Source organism: Ixodes scapularis, unplaced genomic scaffold, assembly GCF_016920785.2.
Source record: "Ixodes scapularis isolate PalLabHiFi unplaced genomic scaffold, ASM1692078v2 PGA_scaffold8__174_contigs__length_109621045, whole genome shotgun sequence".
NCBI classification, from domain to species: domain Eukaryota; kingdom Metazoa; phylum Arthropoda; class Arachnida; order Ixodida; family Ixodidae; genus Ixodes; species Ixodes scapularis.
This window is the reverse complement of record NW_024609883.1, coordinates 69,927,143-69,942,226: the sequence shown is the minus strand read 5'-3', so window position 1 is coordinate 69,942,226 and position 15,084 is coordinate 69,927,143. Positions and strand designations below refer to the sequence as shown.

Genomic DNA, 15,084 nt, shown 5'->3' with positions numbered 1-15,084 from the left:
TGTACATGCTTTAGCTTTTGATGCACCCTTAAAGGGATTGTCCGGTCGAAACCGGAAGTACTTAAGTTCTTGCGCTCGTTACGTCGAGGGAGCCTTCATATAGACAAACGTCATTTTTATTTTGATATATGATCTCCCGTTATTAAGTAAACCTTTCATGATCCTATGTACGAAACTGCACCCCGAATTTCGCCAGTGTCAATGGCTGACATCCGTAGGTGCTGCGTGACGTCACAAAACGCAAAGGTTTGTCGAATGGTCGGGATAGCAAGCGTTGGTCGATGGATGTCTTGTATTTTGTTTCGAATTATATAGTCTCCTAGGCATTACCCTACTGAAATACGGTTCTTTTAATGCAGTTCCCAAGCATGTGCAAAACAAGTCACGTCTTTTAGCAGGATATTACTCGCAGACAGCCATAAGCTTCGAGCAAACGTATGCCGTTTCGCGCAAACACAACTGCGACGGACGCCGATCGAACTAGGGGCGCATGCAAAGCAAAGGATGCAGATTTCGCCTTTGAAGCGGCACTTAGGTACACGAAGCGGCATCTGGGTACACATTTCGGCGGATCCACTGGATCGGTGATGAGGCTGCGGGTCATTCCCTCAGAGGCGACGTCCGCGGGTCGAAGGCAAACGGCGAACCGTTCAAATGCATGTCGTCACTTGACTTGGCCGAGCTTGTGAATCGTAGGTATTACGCCCCATTTTCACACCCGGGTCAAACAGATATCGGGCTGCACGCGTGCTAAATACAACTTCTGGTATCATTTCGAGATGGCCAACCTGTTGGTTTCGGTTTCGCTGCATAATCAAGGTCTGTTCGATGCGGCCAGGAAGTTCTGAACTATAGTCGGTTACAAATCAAGAAGGTAGCGGCAAATGCCCCTCAAAGGGAACCTTTGCGTTTCGACGATAGGTTCGCGGCATCAGGATGATTTTGCGTCGGGAGTCACTGGCGGCAGCGCGCGGTCGGTATACCGGTCACCTCGAAGGCGAAGGACTGACGATACCGTCTTGGCCAAGACAATTATCGACCGTAACTTTGGCGTCAAGTTGAAGCGAGAATTGGCAAAAAAATGCCGATTCTCGGTGTTTTTCCCAGGCCCGTTAGTGGGCGTCCAAATGTACCAGCGGACAAAGCATGCAGTATTATGCTCAGCTAGGGGGTTCATGCGAGTGCCAACGCACTAAATCCCAGACCTCTGCATTGTATCTGAGTCTTCAATATGCACCCAAAAGCAACTGAAGGAGGAGACTATCATGAGGGCAACACCTTTCCCGTGTCTGTAAGAATATCAACACTGTGGATCCCCACATAGCAGCAAAAAGAAACAATTTACGTGAGCCATTATTTCAACACTCACCACAGGGAGCCAAACCTACGCGAGCAGGTGCCTAAAACGCTTTTAGAATATCATAATCAAGCAAATTCCTACCCTCGGTTATGATCTCAATTTCGCGTCCACCGCGAGTACGTTATTATCATAAATGAGAGGAAATGCAACTTCCGTATCGGCGTTATTGTTAAACATCGCAGACATTTGAGCAAGCGCTGCGAAAAATTACACCGCGAGCAGAGACGGACGAGGAGTTCTGCTATCGCCGTCTGCTCTTGTCGTCTGCTTCTGCACGGACGCTGAACAGAGTCCGGAGCCGGTGCAAGATTTTGAGGAACTGGGTCTGAACTCGTTCAGAACTGGGATGAATCGAGCGCGCCAGTGCAGCGGTCGTGCAACTTCCGATTGAATCGCATGAACCAGTTCCTGCACTGCCGAACTAGTTCAGCCAGTTCAGGCGAATCGAACAGACCTAAATTGACTGATCCGATTTGGGCGAGGAGTGGGTGGACGTAGTTTAATCTCGTTGGCACAACATCACACCTCAGCTTACAAGCCTTCTGTCCGCTGAGAGCTCAGCTCGTAGCTTTCTTCTGTGAGATGATTGCTGCATAAGCAGGATCTCGATCTGGACGGGACCCAGTCCCTATGCACGACGACGGTCCACTTTGCTCGTCACTGCACGTCTCGCGGAAAAGTGTGGAACGTCATGTCTTGGCTCGCATCTGCTGCCCGGTGGTTGTGGTACCCAACCGCGCAACAAAACTCTCACCCAACCACGAAACAAGTCGAGCACAACAACAAAAACGAAGCACGCTGAGGCGTTCACTCGCAGGCAAACAACGAGACAAAAATGATCGCTTTGTGTTTTGTGACGTCAGAGCTTCAATGTTGCCAACGAAAGCAGCGTTTACGCTAGAATGCGATTGGAGCAGTATAAATTCAATTACTCACGCAGAGGGGCATATAAAATTCGGATATTGCACGTACGATGCTTCTCGAGGCAATAACAATGATATTCAATTGTTTTCTCGAATACAAAATTCGACCGGACAATCCCTTTAACTTTCGATACACTCACCGCTAGTGTAAAATGTAGAGCTGTTTCATTCTTAATCAGCGTAACATGTGCGTGCTTGCACAATATTTTATACGACGTCAAACTCTACCCGTTTGCATCTTTTTCATTTTTTTCACACCACTACTTGCGCGCATAAATCACCAAATTAAGATGTACAGGGTGTCGCAAAATAAATTTACACGTTTTGTTTTTTTACCGCAAAAGTCAACTACGCCTCGCCTAACGCTCATTCTCCGCCCAAAGATAGCACTAGGTCACAACCAGATGCCAAAGTTTCATCCCAAACGGACACCTTATTCAAAAGTTATAAGTGATTTTCTGAAAATTTCATTGGGAAAATGGAGCCCATTTTTGCCCGTTTTCGGTTTCTGACGCCATAGACTTCCATGTATTCGAAAACTCTGTCGGCCGCCATTTTCCCATTGAACTTTTCAGAAAATCACTCATAACTTTTGAATGAGGTCTCGGATCGGGCTGAAACTTTGACATTTGTACCGGCTTGCTAGAACAGCGTCTCAGCTGAGACTGGTAGAAAGAAAGCACTGCAAAGGCTGGGGCGCGCGAGCGTTTTGAGACGCGGCTTGAGTCGCGCTCAGCTCGTGCACTGGCTTTGGCAGTGCTTTCTTTCTCCCAGTCTCAGCTGAGATGCAGTTTCTAGCAAGTCGGCCCTGGTTGTGACATCTAGCACTACAGTGGGCGGAGAATGAGCATTCGGAAATACCTAATTTATTCTTGTGGTAAAAAAAAAAATGTTTTTTTTTGTGACACTTTGTACATTCCTTAAACTATGTGGAAAAGCTATCCACAGATCCAGAATCTTTGCCTGGCCAGTCGTTGCATTTATCACTGAATTCGTATTGAAATTAATTCGTATCATTTATTGCTGTGAGTTAATTTTTAACCTCGGCATTTTTTTTTATCATACTGTGTCCTAAGTCCTATTTTGGGTTTACCAAACTGAACATCTAAACCTGGGTGTCATTTTTTGTGTTTTCCAGTCTCCTGGTTTTGGTCAAAATAAACACCCAGCCCCCCCAAATAAGACACCTAATCCCCCCCCCCCCCCCCCCCTCAAAAAAAAAATTGTTATTTTTTAGGTAATTTTTCAAGCTAGAATTTCGGAAACCCAAGTCTATCACGTCATCGCGTTTTCCTGGAAATTCACGAAGAGCCAAACACATGTACGACAAAAGGGCCGGTCCGTCATATTGCCGCCCGCTAAGCCGAAAAAGCAACGCTCGGTCACGGAATTCTAGAAGATTCGCGTCCATTCTTGCACCAGACGTAACTTTCGCCCTGCTTTCTTATTCTCGAAAGTGCAGTTCATCCTCGCCCCGAGCGCGCGACGCTCGAACCTTCTTTGCCCAAATTTCGAGATGGTGACGCACTGTAGAATTGATAAGCAGCTGCCAGCGACCTTCTCGAGTCAGTCTCGCTCTCGCTCTCTGTTCCGCTGCCGAATCGCTGCCTGCTTTTCTGCTGCCTCGACGCTCCTTCTTTCTTTTTTTTTTTTTTTCTTTTTTTTTTTGGGGGGGGGGGGGGGGGTGCGCACAAGTTTGCCGATTAGACCTTTATTTTTCAGCTCACTGTTCGTCCTCTCGTCCCCTTCATTGGTGTCAACATAGATCTAACCACATTAAAATATGTCTAACTGACCTCTGAAATCTCCGATAACGGCGCACAGGCAATTTTATATATTTTAACGCGTCGGTGGTTTTGTTGTGCGCGTGTCTCGCCATTTGGCTCAGGAATATTTTCGCGTTTTGTTCTGCCCACGTTTGTTTGAGACGTGAGCTCGGAGCGTAGGCAACGAGCCCCCTTGCACGAGAACTGGCGCAGCCGTACGCGTTCCAAAGAAAGCTCGTGCAGAGAAAAAGGGACCAGGGATGTCAAATTCAGGATATAGAAAAATATCCCACTGTATCGAAGCGCCACCACACACGACTTGTCGCCTTGATGTACAGGCCTGGAAGGCGATCCCACCGCCATCTGTTGGTTCAGAATCACACTAACCAAGGGTGGGGTTGCACCTTAAAACATGACATGTAACGCAAATTCAGGTAAATTCCGTGCCTGAGATATAGTGAGAAAAAAACTTTTCTTTTCGCTCCGAAAAACGTGCCTGAGAAACGTGCTCCTTCGAGACAAGCAAACGTGACAGCGACACACCCTGCTACGTGATACTGCTGCGTGCTGGCGCCAAGCTACGGTGGGTGTTCCCGAGAAACAGATATCACCTGCCGAGCGCCGTGCGGGCCGTCCGCTAAACAGACTCCTAACCCTTCTCCTAGCAAAAAAAAGAAAAAAGATTTGAAAATACTGATTTTTTTATGCGCCCTATTAGCGGCGAGATGTTTTAGTGGCGCCCTCCTATGGTTCCCCCTTGTGACGTCATTACCTTGCAAACAACAAGTTCGATGGTGTTTGTAATGAGCATGGTGGAAGCTTGAAATCATTGCGCTCTAAAAGGAACACTGACAACACCGTCAAAATTAAAGTTCTTTCATTCGTCTTATTTCCGTCGATGATAAATCCTTTTCTGACGTCATAGTGAGCGTTCGGCCAATCGTGGAAGGCCGACCACAGCGACGCTTTCGTTCGCGCACGTCGCCAATACTCTGTTTCACCTTGTGTTGTACCGCCGAAAAGGCTACATGCGCGAGCTCCTTGCTCTAGGGCGCATCTCGGCGGCACAAGCTCCCGTGCACCAAGGGCAACGTTATGAGCTCGCGCTTCTAGCCTTCACTGCTGTACAACATAAGTTGAAACAGAGTACAGCTAGGGTTCGGAGTTTTCGGTTTAAACCGATAAAACCGATAAAAGTACGCCGAATCTACTTTCGCAAATTTTGTTTTAACCGAAAAAGGTCAGATTTAGGTTCGGCATTTTTGATTTAAACCGATAAAAACCGATAAAAGTTTGTCAAATCCATTTTCTGAAATTCAGTTTTAACCGGAAAAGGTCACTTTGACCTTCCAGTCGTGCAGCAGAGCCGTGGCGAAAAAGTGAAACGACAGTGTCTATCGAAACGTTTCCGATTGTATGGGATACACGGATGGACCACGACAATTTGGTTTAATGTGCGCATCATCAATCGGAACGTGAGGTCCGAAATGCCCCATGACTTCCCCATGTTCAGCGTGTTTTTAAACTCGTTGTAAGGAAGACTGACTTTATGCAAGCGCTGCATGTTGTGTTGTGCTTCAAAACGTCGCACCGCGTTTCTTTCGGCGGTCACAATTGGTTGATTGGCCGATGTTGGCTCAGGCAGCGCTTCATCTCCTCAGCCTGTCAGTGTCCAGTGTTAGCGTTGAGAGGGCATTCTCAAAACTCGGGGTCATATTAACAGGCAAGAAAGAGTGCGAATCAAGGAGAAGAACCTGGGAAAGTACATGTGTGTACTATAATGAGATCACGTAATCCTGATGTACAGAAGGTGAAATTCCATGTTTATTGGGCATAGGCTTCATATCTGACTAGTTTGTACTTCTATGTTTTGTTCTTGTTTCTCTTCTTTTCATGCGAGTCTTTTCCCCTGGGTGAGTAATGGTACGCATGGACATTTACCCCCTTTTTCCGCATCTCAACACTCCCCCCCCCCCTCCCCTTTCTTGTTTCTTTTGCAGTTGCACACATTTGCCAAATGAAGTGTCCATTTCTTTTTCAATGTCCATTAGAGTGATCACAAATATCAGAGCTACGTACAAGGATCATGTGATCCGGTGTCCGTTGGTGTTTATTTTACATTCACCGAAAAAAGCCGATAAACGTTTGTGGGCATAAATATACGCCGAAAAAAAACGAAAATTGTATTTTAAAATAAACACCAAAAAAAGTACGCCGAATTAAAAAAAAATAGAAACCGAAAACGCGGAACCTTAAGTATAGCCCAGTTTGTCCATGGAAGCATGGACGAGCCCAGCTCGTCGTCGCGGGGAGCGGCATTAACAGTGTGGACGAACCCAGGTCGTCCATGGTAGGGAAAGGGTTAACCGCGTTCGGGTCGCACAAAAGCTTTTACCGGCACACCCAACGGCAAAGCGACGCACTTCATTGACGACAGCGTATACCATAGGGAGCCATTCTGTGGGCAGGTCAGGATTACAGTATATAGGTCGTGAACCCCCATAAGTTATATTCAGTTTCACCTTTTCTTGTGCCGCAGCCAAAACTAGAAGTCACACGAGGGAGAAATCCCGGAGATTTCTCCCCGGCACGCGCATCCCACGACGAAAACGTCAGGCTTTGCGATGTGCAAAGGCCTCGCGTTTTCATCTCGTGATACGCGCGTGTCGGGGAGAAATCCCCGGGATTTCTCCCTCGTGTGAATACCCCTAGGGGGGATCGGTGGCCGAGTGGGCTAGCGCACACCATTTCAGACAACGTGGAGCGAAAGCTCGCGCTGCAGAACCCAGGGGCCCTGGGTTCAATCCCCACCCCTGCCCGTTTCGATCTGCATGAGCATCGTACCGGCGTGTGGTCGTGTACCACTACTGCGTGGTGCACGTTAAAGAGTCCAGGCTAGCGGTTCTACTGCACTCGCTAAATTTGTCATCTACAGCTGGGAGACTAGTCGCCCGTTGAGAAGTTCTAGGGTGTATAAACATACACACACCCCGATTTTTTGCGAGCTCATAGCGTTCGCAGCTGCTTTTAATGCACGAGAGCTTGGCCGCCAAGATGTGCCCTAAAGCAAGGAGCTCGTGCTTGTAATTTTTACTGCGGTACATGGTGAAATAGTGTGTAACTTCTATTGGAAAAATTTCGATCAAATATTAACGGGCAGTATATCTAAACGCGTTGTGCCTGACAAAGCAATCAAGCAGACCGCCACGTTCTCTTTTAGAGAAAACTGTAGCCTTTGCCGCTAGTATCGTTCCATGTGAACGAACAAGGAAATGGCCCAAGCGGGCGCCTCTGACGCGGCTTATATAGCACTGAGCACTGAGCATAGCTCCTGAGCAACGTCAAAGGAACGAAGCACCCGTAACGTCGCAACCAGATGATGGGCACTCTATTTGTTCTGATGGTTTCGTTGCATCGTCAACAACAGATATCAACTATATGGAACAAGGCGACGATACCGGAGGCCTGTATCAAGAAGTTCGATCACAAAAGAGAACTCGGCGCAACAACTCCAACTCCCTCTTGGAGACAATAGTCCGATCAAAAGCCATCGAAGAAGGGCTCACTGTTGTGTTCGTTCCTTCAGATGCTGAGACGTTAATAACATCTCTCAGTAGCGTGAAGCTCTCAAGAGCTCTAGAAACTCATGTCCTGAGGGCATTCACGAGGTTCGTTTTAACAGCAGAATAAATGTCATCGCAGTTGACACCAGAAATGGTGAAGCTACAAAAACATTGCTCAACTTGAAGGCTCTCTGTGGAACTGTGATGATATCATACTCTCCATTGGCTGGAACAACGGTGAACAGAATAACTCAGGACGTCGACAAAGACCTTTCTAATGGGCGCGTTCAGTAGCGGCCCCGGAGTCAAGGAGTCACTGACTCCTTCCACTGGACGGCCAAAAGTCACTTCCGGTGCACGTAACTCCGGGGCTTCGGAGTCAAGCTCCGAAGCACCGAGTCTGGAGACGGTGCACGTAGAGTCAAAGGAGCTATAATGACGTCATTTCCTGACTGGTGATGATTTCCGGCGCTAAAAGAGGAAAAGACAAACAATATGGCGGGATAAGCTGCTTCGGTTGTGTCGCAAGTGCGCGGTTTGCTCGCTTTTGTTAATGAAAACTGCTCAAGGTAAGACGAATAACGCGGTCGAATATCTTTTTCAGGTAAGGCTCTTTCGGAAAATGCATTGGACCGTATTTTGTTTGGTTTGAATATGCAAATAAACAACGCAAACGTTCATTTGACGCCGTGTCTTGATCACCGTTGCACGGAAACTCGGTAATATTGACGATAGTCCTGTCCGCGCTCAACAGAGCAAAACAGGGTATGAACGCGACTTTGGAAGCCGGCTGGACACTCACGCACAGCATGATACCGATTAATGTTTTGTTTGCGTAGCTGAATCGGGGTGCACGTTGGCTGAGGCTCGCTTCGGCCGACAAAACCTTGATCGCCGAGCGCGGCCGAACTTCCTGTGTGTATACGAATACATTTTATAGGAAGTTCGTTACGAAGGGCAGAGCAAACATGGCCGTATAAAAGTATCGCAACCGGCGGGGTAGATTCGCTGAGCTCTGTATTTTACGTGTGCTGACGACGTTTTTTGTCGGCTTTTATAACAGTAGCTGCCTTTGCACCACCAAGCGAAGGGCTCGATCGTGTTGCATCGCTTCGAACAGCAGCGCTGATGTGTACAATCACCCGCTTTTTCTTCAACGACATTGTAAAGACTTCTTCAATAACGGCGTCAAATAAAAGCGATCGTGCTCGCGATCGTCTGCTTCCAGTTTATTCGGAGACCGTTTGGCACAGGGGAGAAAGCGGAAGTTGCGTAGAAGCAGGTTTGGAGCCGCGGGTTTTTTTGTCGTTCAGTAGGCGCTCCGATGACTCCAACTCGAGGCACTCCGTTCGGAGGCAAGGGAGGCGCTACTGAACGCGCCCAATGAGATCACCTCGCATCTCAGGTCCAATATTAACGTTGGTGCCGTCCGACGCCTCGGGAAGTCTAGCACAGTCCAAGTCACTTCCCGGGGCAAGATTCTGCCAACCCGTGTCCTTCTGGGTCATGTACGCCATCCCGTCCATCCTTTTCAGGAAAGGCCCATCCAGTGCCTTAAAGGGCCTCTGACACTCAAAAAAAAAAATTTTTTTCATGCTAGGCGTTAAAAGGGTATTTCAGGACATTACTAAAAAAAATGTTTCATTATAAATTGCGTAGTTTTTTTTTTTTTTTTTTTTTTATAAAAAATAGAAGTACGAGGTTCAATTCAAAGTTCCCGCCAGTGCACTATGACGTAACCTTAATGCTTATCGAGCTATCGATTATCACGAGACCAAATCGAGTGTCCACGCAATGCTCGGATGCAATCTATTCCTTCAAACATTCCAATATCGTAACAGGTTGATAATAGGATCTTCCAGTAACGTCATAAAGTTTCGCGAAGGAAATGTTGAATGAAAACGTTCGCTTTTGTCCTTGAAATGACTACTTAACAAAGGAGTTTCTTGGCCAGCGGGGTTGCGTACGAGTATCAATGAGTCCCACTAGTGCCTGTAAGCTCGTGTGAAGTGAAAAGCATTCTAATTGATTATAGTTACACCGCCCCTTTAAACAGCAGCTGCCTCTCCAAGTTTTCATCAGTTATGTTTCCCCGCTTCCATGAAAATACATATCCGGCGACGCTGAAGAGTCGTTTTACTAGCGCGCTTAAAGGAGCGGCAGTGTTGCGCTTGAGGATAAAGAAATGAATCTGGGATTCCCTACTCTCATTTATTCTCTCTACTTCTAGTTCGAGGTAGACATTGGGTTCGGTGCCTTCCCGTGTTGGCAACCTCCGGGTTTGCATTCGGTCTGTACACGATTGTACAAGGTTAAACCAACGAACCTTATATTGTGTTCGCTGGGTGAAGGGCATTCCCAGCTGAAGACTTCGACGGACGTGTTCAGCAATAAACGTAACTATACTCTCCTATTGTTTAGTTGTTTTTCGGATTGCCCAACTGCCCTTGTCGCAATTGATGTATAGGCTCAGGTTAGAAATGAAACACGGCTGTTTTAACGGTGTTGTACACGCCACTCCTCAAAAGTAATAAAATGCCCTTCCTCGTTACTTGGCTTTAAAAGTAACTAAGTACGTTACTCGTTTTCTTGTTAAAAGAGTAAGTAAGTACGCAACTCTTTACCGAAAAAAAGAAACTAAGCAGAAGTAACCAGTAACGCGTTGCGCATTTAATAGAGGACAAGAGCGCAAAAGACATGCAAAAGTAGAAGAACAGGACAGGACAGGAAAGGGGGGGGGGGGAGGACAAAGCGCTACTATCAACTGGCGTTTTTAATGTGAAAGAGGAAAACGAACCTGGAGATTTTTTAGTGAAAGATAAGGAGGAGGAAGGTTGCTGTCAAACAAAATTTTTAAGAAAAAAAATATACCTTTTTTATGAAAAGCTATAAAGAAAAACAGGACTAGGGAAATGAGTCTAGAGAAAGAAAATAAGAAAAAAAATGTAGGAACAAAAATTAGAGAGAAAAAAAGAAGACGTTTAAAGAAAAATATGAGAGAGAGGAAAACTGAAAAAGTTCTAGCGTTTTAAGAAAACAAATTGAAGTATTGGAGTTCCCTGACAGATAGGGCTACTGACGGTGCGCTAATGCAAGCGTCCCCTCTGGTTTTGATAATATGAGCCTCATAAATCTCCCTGGCTCTCGGGTTGTGGTTTTGCTTGTGGATTCTCGTTTTGCAGTCTCGGATATTGCAGAACTTTGCTGTCTCGGATATGTAGGGCGAGGTGTCCTGCCGGAGATGATTTCAGCGAAAGGGCGTGTTCATGTAGACTGATGTTGACACACCGGCCAGGTTGGTCAACATACACTTTGTCACAGGATAGCGGAATCTCATAGACGACCCATATACGGCAGGTGACACACGTGTGTGTGTGGTGAACACTGCATTGGGCTTGTAGATGCTTCTCAGAATTGGCCTTGGGACACAGCGTCTTGAGTTTGTCGGGAGCAGATTTAACTACATTGACTCCGAACTTGGAGGCTACCCTCTTCAAGTTGTGGGTTATTCTGTGGATATAGGGAACTATAGCAGGCCGGTTTTTCCAAACAGGTCGTTCTTGTGCTCTGTTGGAAGCTCCCAAACTTTCAGCATTATCAAACACTACAGAACTGGGTATATGTCGCGCTCGTCGTGAGAGGCTGCTAGGTGCACTAAAGGTGGAGCTGACGCGAGGTAGGCCGCGCGGCGTCAATTCACTTATTATGATGTTTCGGGGGGGGGGGGGGGGGGGGGGGGGGCACAGCACATTATTTCCTAGATAACAAAGTCGTACTGCTGAATTAGACGGCGTCATCAGCGAAGACAAACGCTGGGCGCAGATTGGACACGGCGATTGCGTCAACATTCGGTTTAAATTTGACTAGAAGCCGAGTGCCGACGCGGCACTCCTTTCCAATCTGTGTCCAGCGTTGGCCTTCGCAGTGACGCGAATATGTCGGCACTACGGCATTGTCTTCTCAGCGGTGTTGCGAGGGACCAGCAATAGACCGATCTCACCAGCCAGTTTGACTACGCCACCGCTGCCGCAAAGCATCGAGGGAACTTTAGTCTTTCTGCGCGTGCGACAACCTCGCTGGAGCTCTGCGCGTGCAGGCCACAAACAGTCTCGTGCACTGCCGATTGCCTCATGTGAACTAAAGTTATGGCTGCCTCGCGCATGCGTCGAACGCTTGGTGAGATCGGTCTATTGTCTTCGCTATTCGGCAACAAGTTTTTTTGGCACTTCCGAAGAAGCGAAGATGGCGCAATCTCAGTCGTGATCGGCGTACAATGTGCGCGAGCGCACGCGCACCAATGAGGAGCGAAAGTTCGCCTGCTTCCTTCCTGCACAGGGGTTGCGATGTTGTCACAACGCCGAGCTCTTACTGGCTGATTGAAACGAAATAGGGGTTAGACCTTAAGGCATCTAGCATTGAGGTCTACCCACCATCAAAGCCATCTATCAAAGCCAGTCAGAGCTCGGCGTCGTTCCGACGTCACTGGAAATCCTACACAAGCAGCAGACGACTTGCTCTGCGCATAGCTTTCGCTTCATTGCCAAGAAACGTTATCCCCATGTATGGATGGTGTTTTTTTTCTCGCGCATGCAATAGCTCCAGCTCACTTTCACTGCATCAGCGAGAACAGCAAACTAGTTTAATGACTCCTTTGTCTTTCTTTTTCATGTTTCGTTAACAGCGGGGAAAGGTATGAAGCTGCGTCTCATCGATTCGAGAAGCCCGAGTTCGCGTTCTCACTTCAAATCCGGCACTGTTAACCTCTGGCACTTGACGGAATGAGGGCAAGACCTGGCCTCGGCAGCATCTGCAGCGACCACTTCCACCACAACCGGATTGTCCCGCATCGCGAGAGAGTTGTCTCTCGCTCCATAATCCCGATCTATCGATCAGATACCCCCTGGAAGACAAAGCCTGCCTCGTTGCTCACTAAACGTTATCACCGGTGGATCCAGCCAGAGCCACCTACTTTGCATCACCTTCGCAGCCAGTAAGCCTTGGAGCATCTAACAACGAACGCGACGATGGGGCCAAATAAACTACTTCAAGAGCGCACCAAGATCACGTCCGTCGTGTTAGAGTACGTGTTCTGTCATTGCTAAACCAAGCATGTGCAGAGAAGGCCCAGTGACTTGCCTCCTTTAAGCTGTTTGAATGGTCCCATAAACTTGTGGCGTCAATTGCATCCGGACTTTGGTGAAAAGGACTATACTACGTGCTGAAACCAAGACGGGCGAGTGTGGAGCTTTGCGGCAACTGTCGTCGAGCTTTAGCAGGTTTGCCGCTTGGGGCGGCAAACCTGCTAAAGCCACCGACAATGCCGTCATGCCCAATCCTTGTCTTCTCGATCGGTGGTTCTCAAATGGGGGTCCGCTGACCCTTTGGCGTCCGCGAAGGCATTCCAGGGGTCTGCGAAGCTCTCCCTCATCAGTCAAGCCCAAAAATAAAAGTCTTTTTGTTTTTTTTTTAATTGAGAAGAAACGTTCCAATTTTGGTGAATTTTCTCGTGATGTCAATGATATAAGTCTACTTCACAGCAGCCCTTAGTTATATCCTTTTATTAAATCATTATCATACTTAACCTATACCTTTTCCTTCCCCACAACGCGAACGGGGTCCTCCATCATCTCAGCCGATCTACGAGGGGTCCCCAAAACATCGACAATTGAAAACCACTGTTCTAGATGATATTGGTCGATCACGGGTGTCACTGACAAATTATTGTTGAAATTGTGTCCACCTTGTGTTTGTTTTTCTTTTAAATTTGCACCGCGGATTGACATTTTTTCGGGATATGCCGTTCTTCAACGGTTCTTTCGTGCAAAAAATTTTGTTTCTCTTATATGGAGAGCAAGTCATCTGCTTCTTGCGCAGGAGTTGCGGTGACGTCAGAAGTACGCCGAGCTCTGATTGGCTCTGATTGAGGAATAGCATGTGGACCTGAAACGAAGGCGCCTTGAGGTCTACCCACTATACTTCAATCAGAAAACCCATCAGAGATCGGCGTTCTGACGTCACCACAACCCCTGAAAGAGCAGCAGACGAATTCGCTCTGCGCACAAAGCTGCGTTTTGTCGACACGAACGGACCCTTCTTGTACGCAGAACGTGCTTTCACCAATGCTCTTCCTGAAGAGATTGCCCCATGCGTCTACGCTTGCGATGGCTAAACGGCAAACACACTGCTTTGTTCCCGGAGACATCAGGAGGCACGTTTCTGCGAGAAAGAAAAGAGAAGAAAGTATCCCTCTGCGCCGTTCCGGACGACGATGACGACGACGACTGAAGCATTGCGTGGACAACAAGTCCAAAACCGATATAGTTTACCTTTCAAAAGTATTTTAAGGAGAGCATATCGGAGGCGACACTTAGCTGCGTAGCAACAAAACACCCGAATCGCAGCGGACGCTAGCACACGACGAATCTAAAGCGGGTTTCACATGCAGCGACTCCGCGGCCGAAATCGCTGCCTCTAGCGGCGCGGCGGCACAGATCGCTAGGTTTCATTTCACACATTTCACATGAGCGTTTTCTGCCGTTGCGATGGCCAGTGTTGCTTGCAGCATGCAGATGCGCATAGTCGGCACAGCGGCTTTTAACAACAATTTTAATGCCTCAGTTTTCAGTTTCCCATTTAATTTCACCTTAATAAAATAAAAAGGCGTGTAAAATACTAAATAAACCTTCGTCTTATATGTGTATGTCTTCTTTTTTTTTAACTTCGTTGTCGCAGAGGATGAAACCTCGGATCATCCTTGACACCGTCATGGGCAGCGCCTTCCTCGGATTAGTGCCACTAAATAAGCTACGCTTCAGAGTAACGTCACTTGGCCATATTGTGTCTTAAAATCATGGTTGCCAGTTATCTGAAGCTTTATCTGAAATCACAGGAAGCGTTTTTTTGCCCTCCACAAATGTTCAAACAGTTCGCGGCAGAGCAAAGCAGTGTTACATAACCTTTCTAACACCGAACCGAATGCCGAGGAAGTCGCACTTTTGAATCATGACGATCGGCAGTTGCGTCTGCTCTGCATACGAGCCAAAATGGCGGCACCCACAACAATGTCGGGGAACGGAGTGCCGATACTCTAAGCGTAGCTCATTTAGTGGCTCTACCTCGGATGTAAAGACCACGACCAACTCTATACTAGAGCACTATATAGCTCCTTCGCTCCGTAGGAGCTATATAGTGCTCTACTCTATACTTACGACCGTTCCATCTGAGCGCTTCCTATGAAAGCGCATGCTCCCGGCTGAGGGACTAGTTTTAGCGCCGCCTAGTCAGAGGCGTTCTCACTAAGCGACACAAAAACTCGGTCCGCCTACCTCGTCGGGTTCTTCTGACATCCCTGGGTGCGTGCCAGCTGATCGCGCTTTCTGGTTTCAAGCGCGTTCACGCTGTAAAACGTTTTTTCTCTGTGTAAAAGGTACTGGAGGAGTCCAATTCGTTAATCAGTTCGCTTTTTTTTTAGT

General features: G+C 47.5%; 1 protein-coding gene across 1 annotated transcript in view; it reads left to right on the top strand.

The window, feature by feature from the left end:
- Positions 1 to 13,879, top strand: part of LOC115320083 (thiopurine S-methyltransferase) — a 140,717-nt gene extending 126,838 nt beyond the window's left edge. Inside the window, exon 10 of the transcript XR_006076743.1 lies at positions 13,717 to 13,879. The gene's annotated coding sequence lies outside the window, so the exon portion shown is untranslated. The remainder of the gene's footprint in view (positions 1 to 13,716) is intronic.
- Positions 13,880 to 15,084: the final 1,205 nt, after the last annotated feature.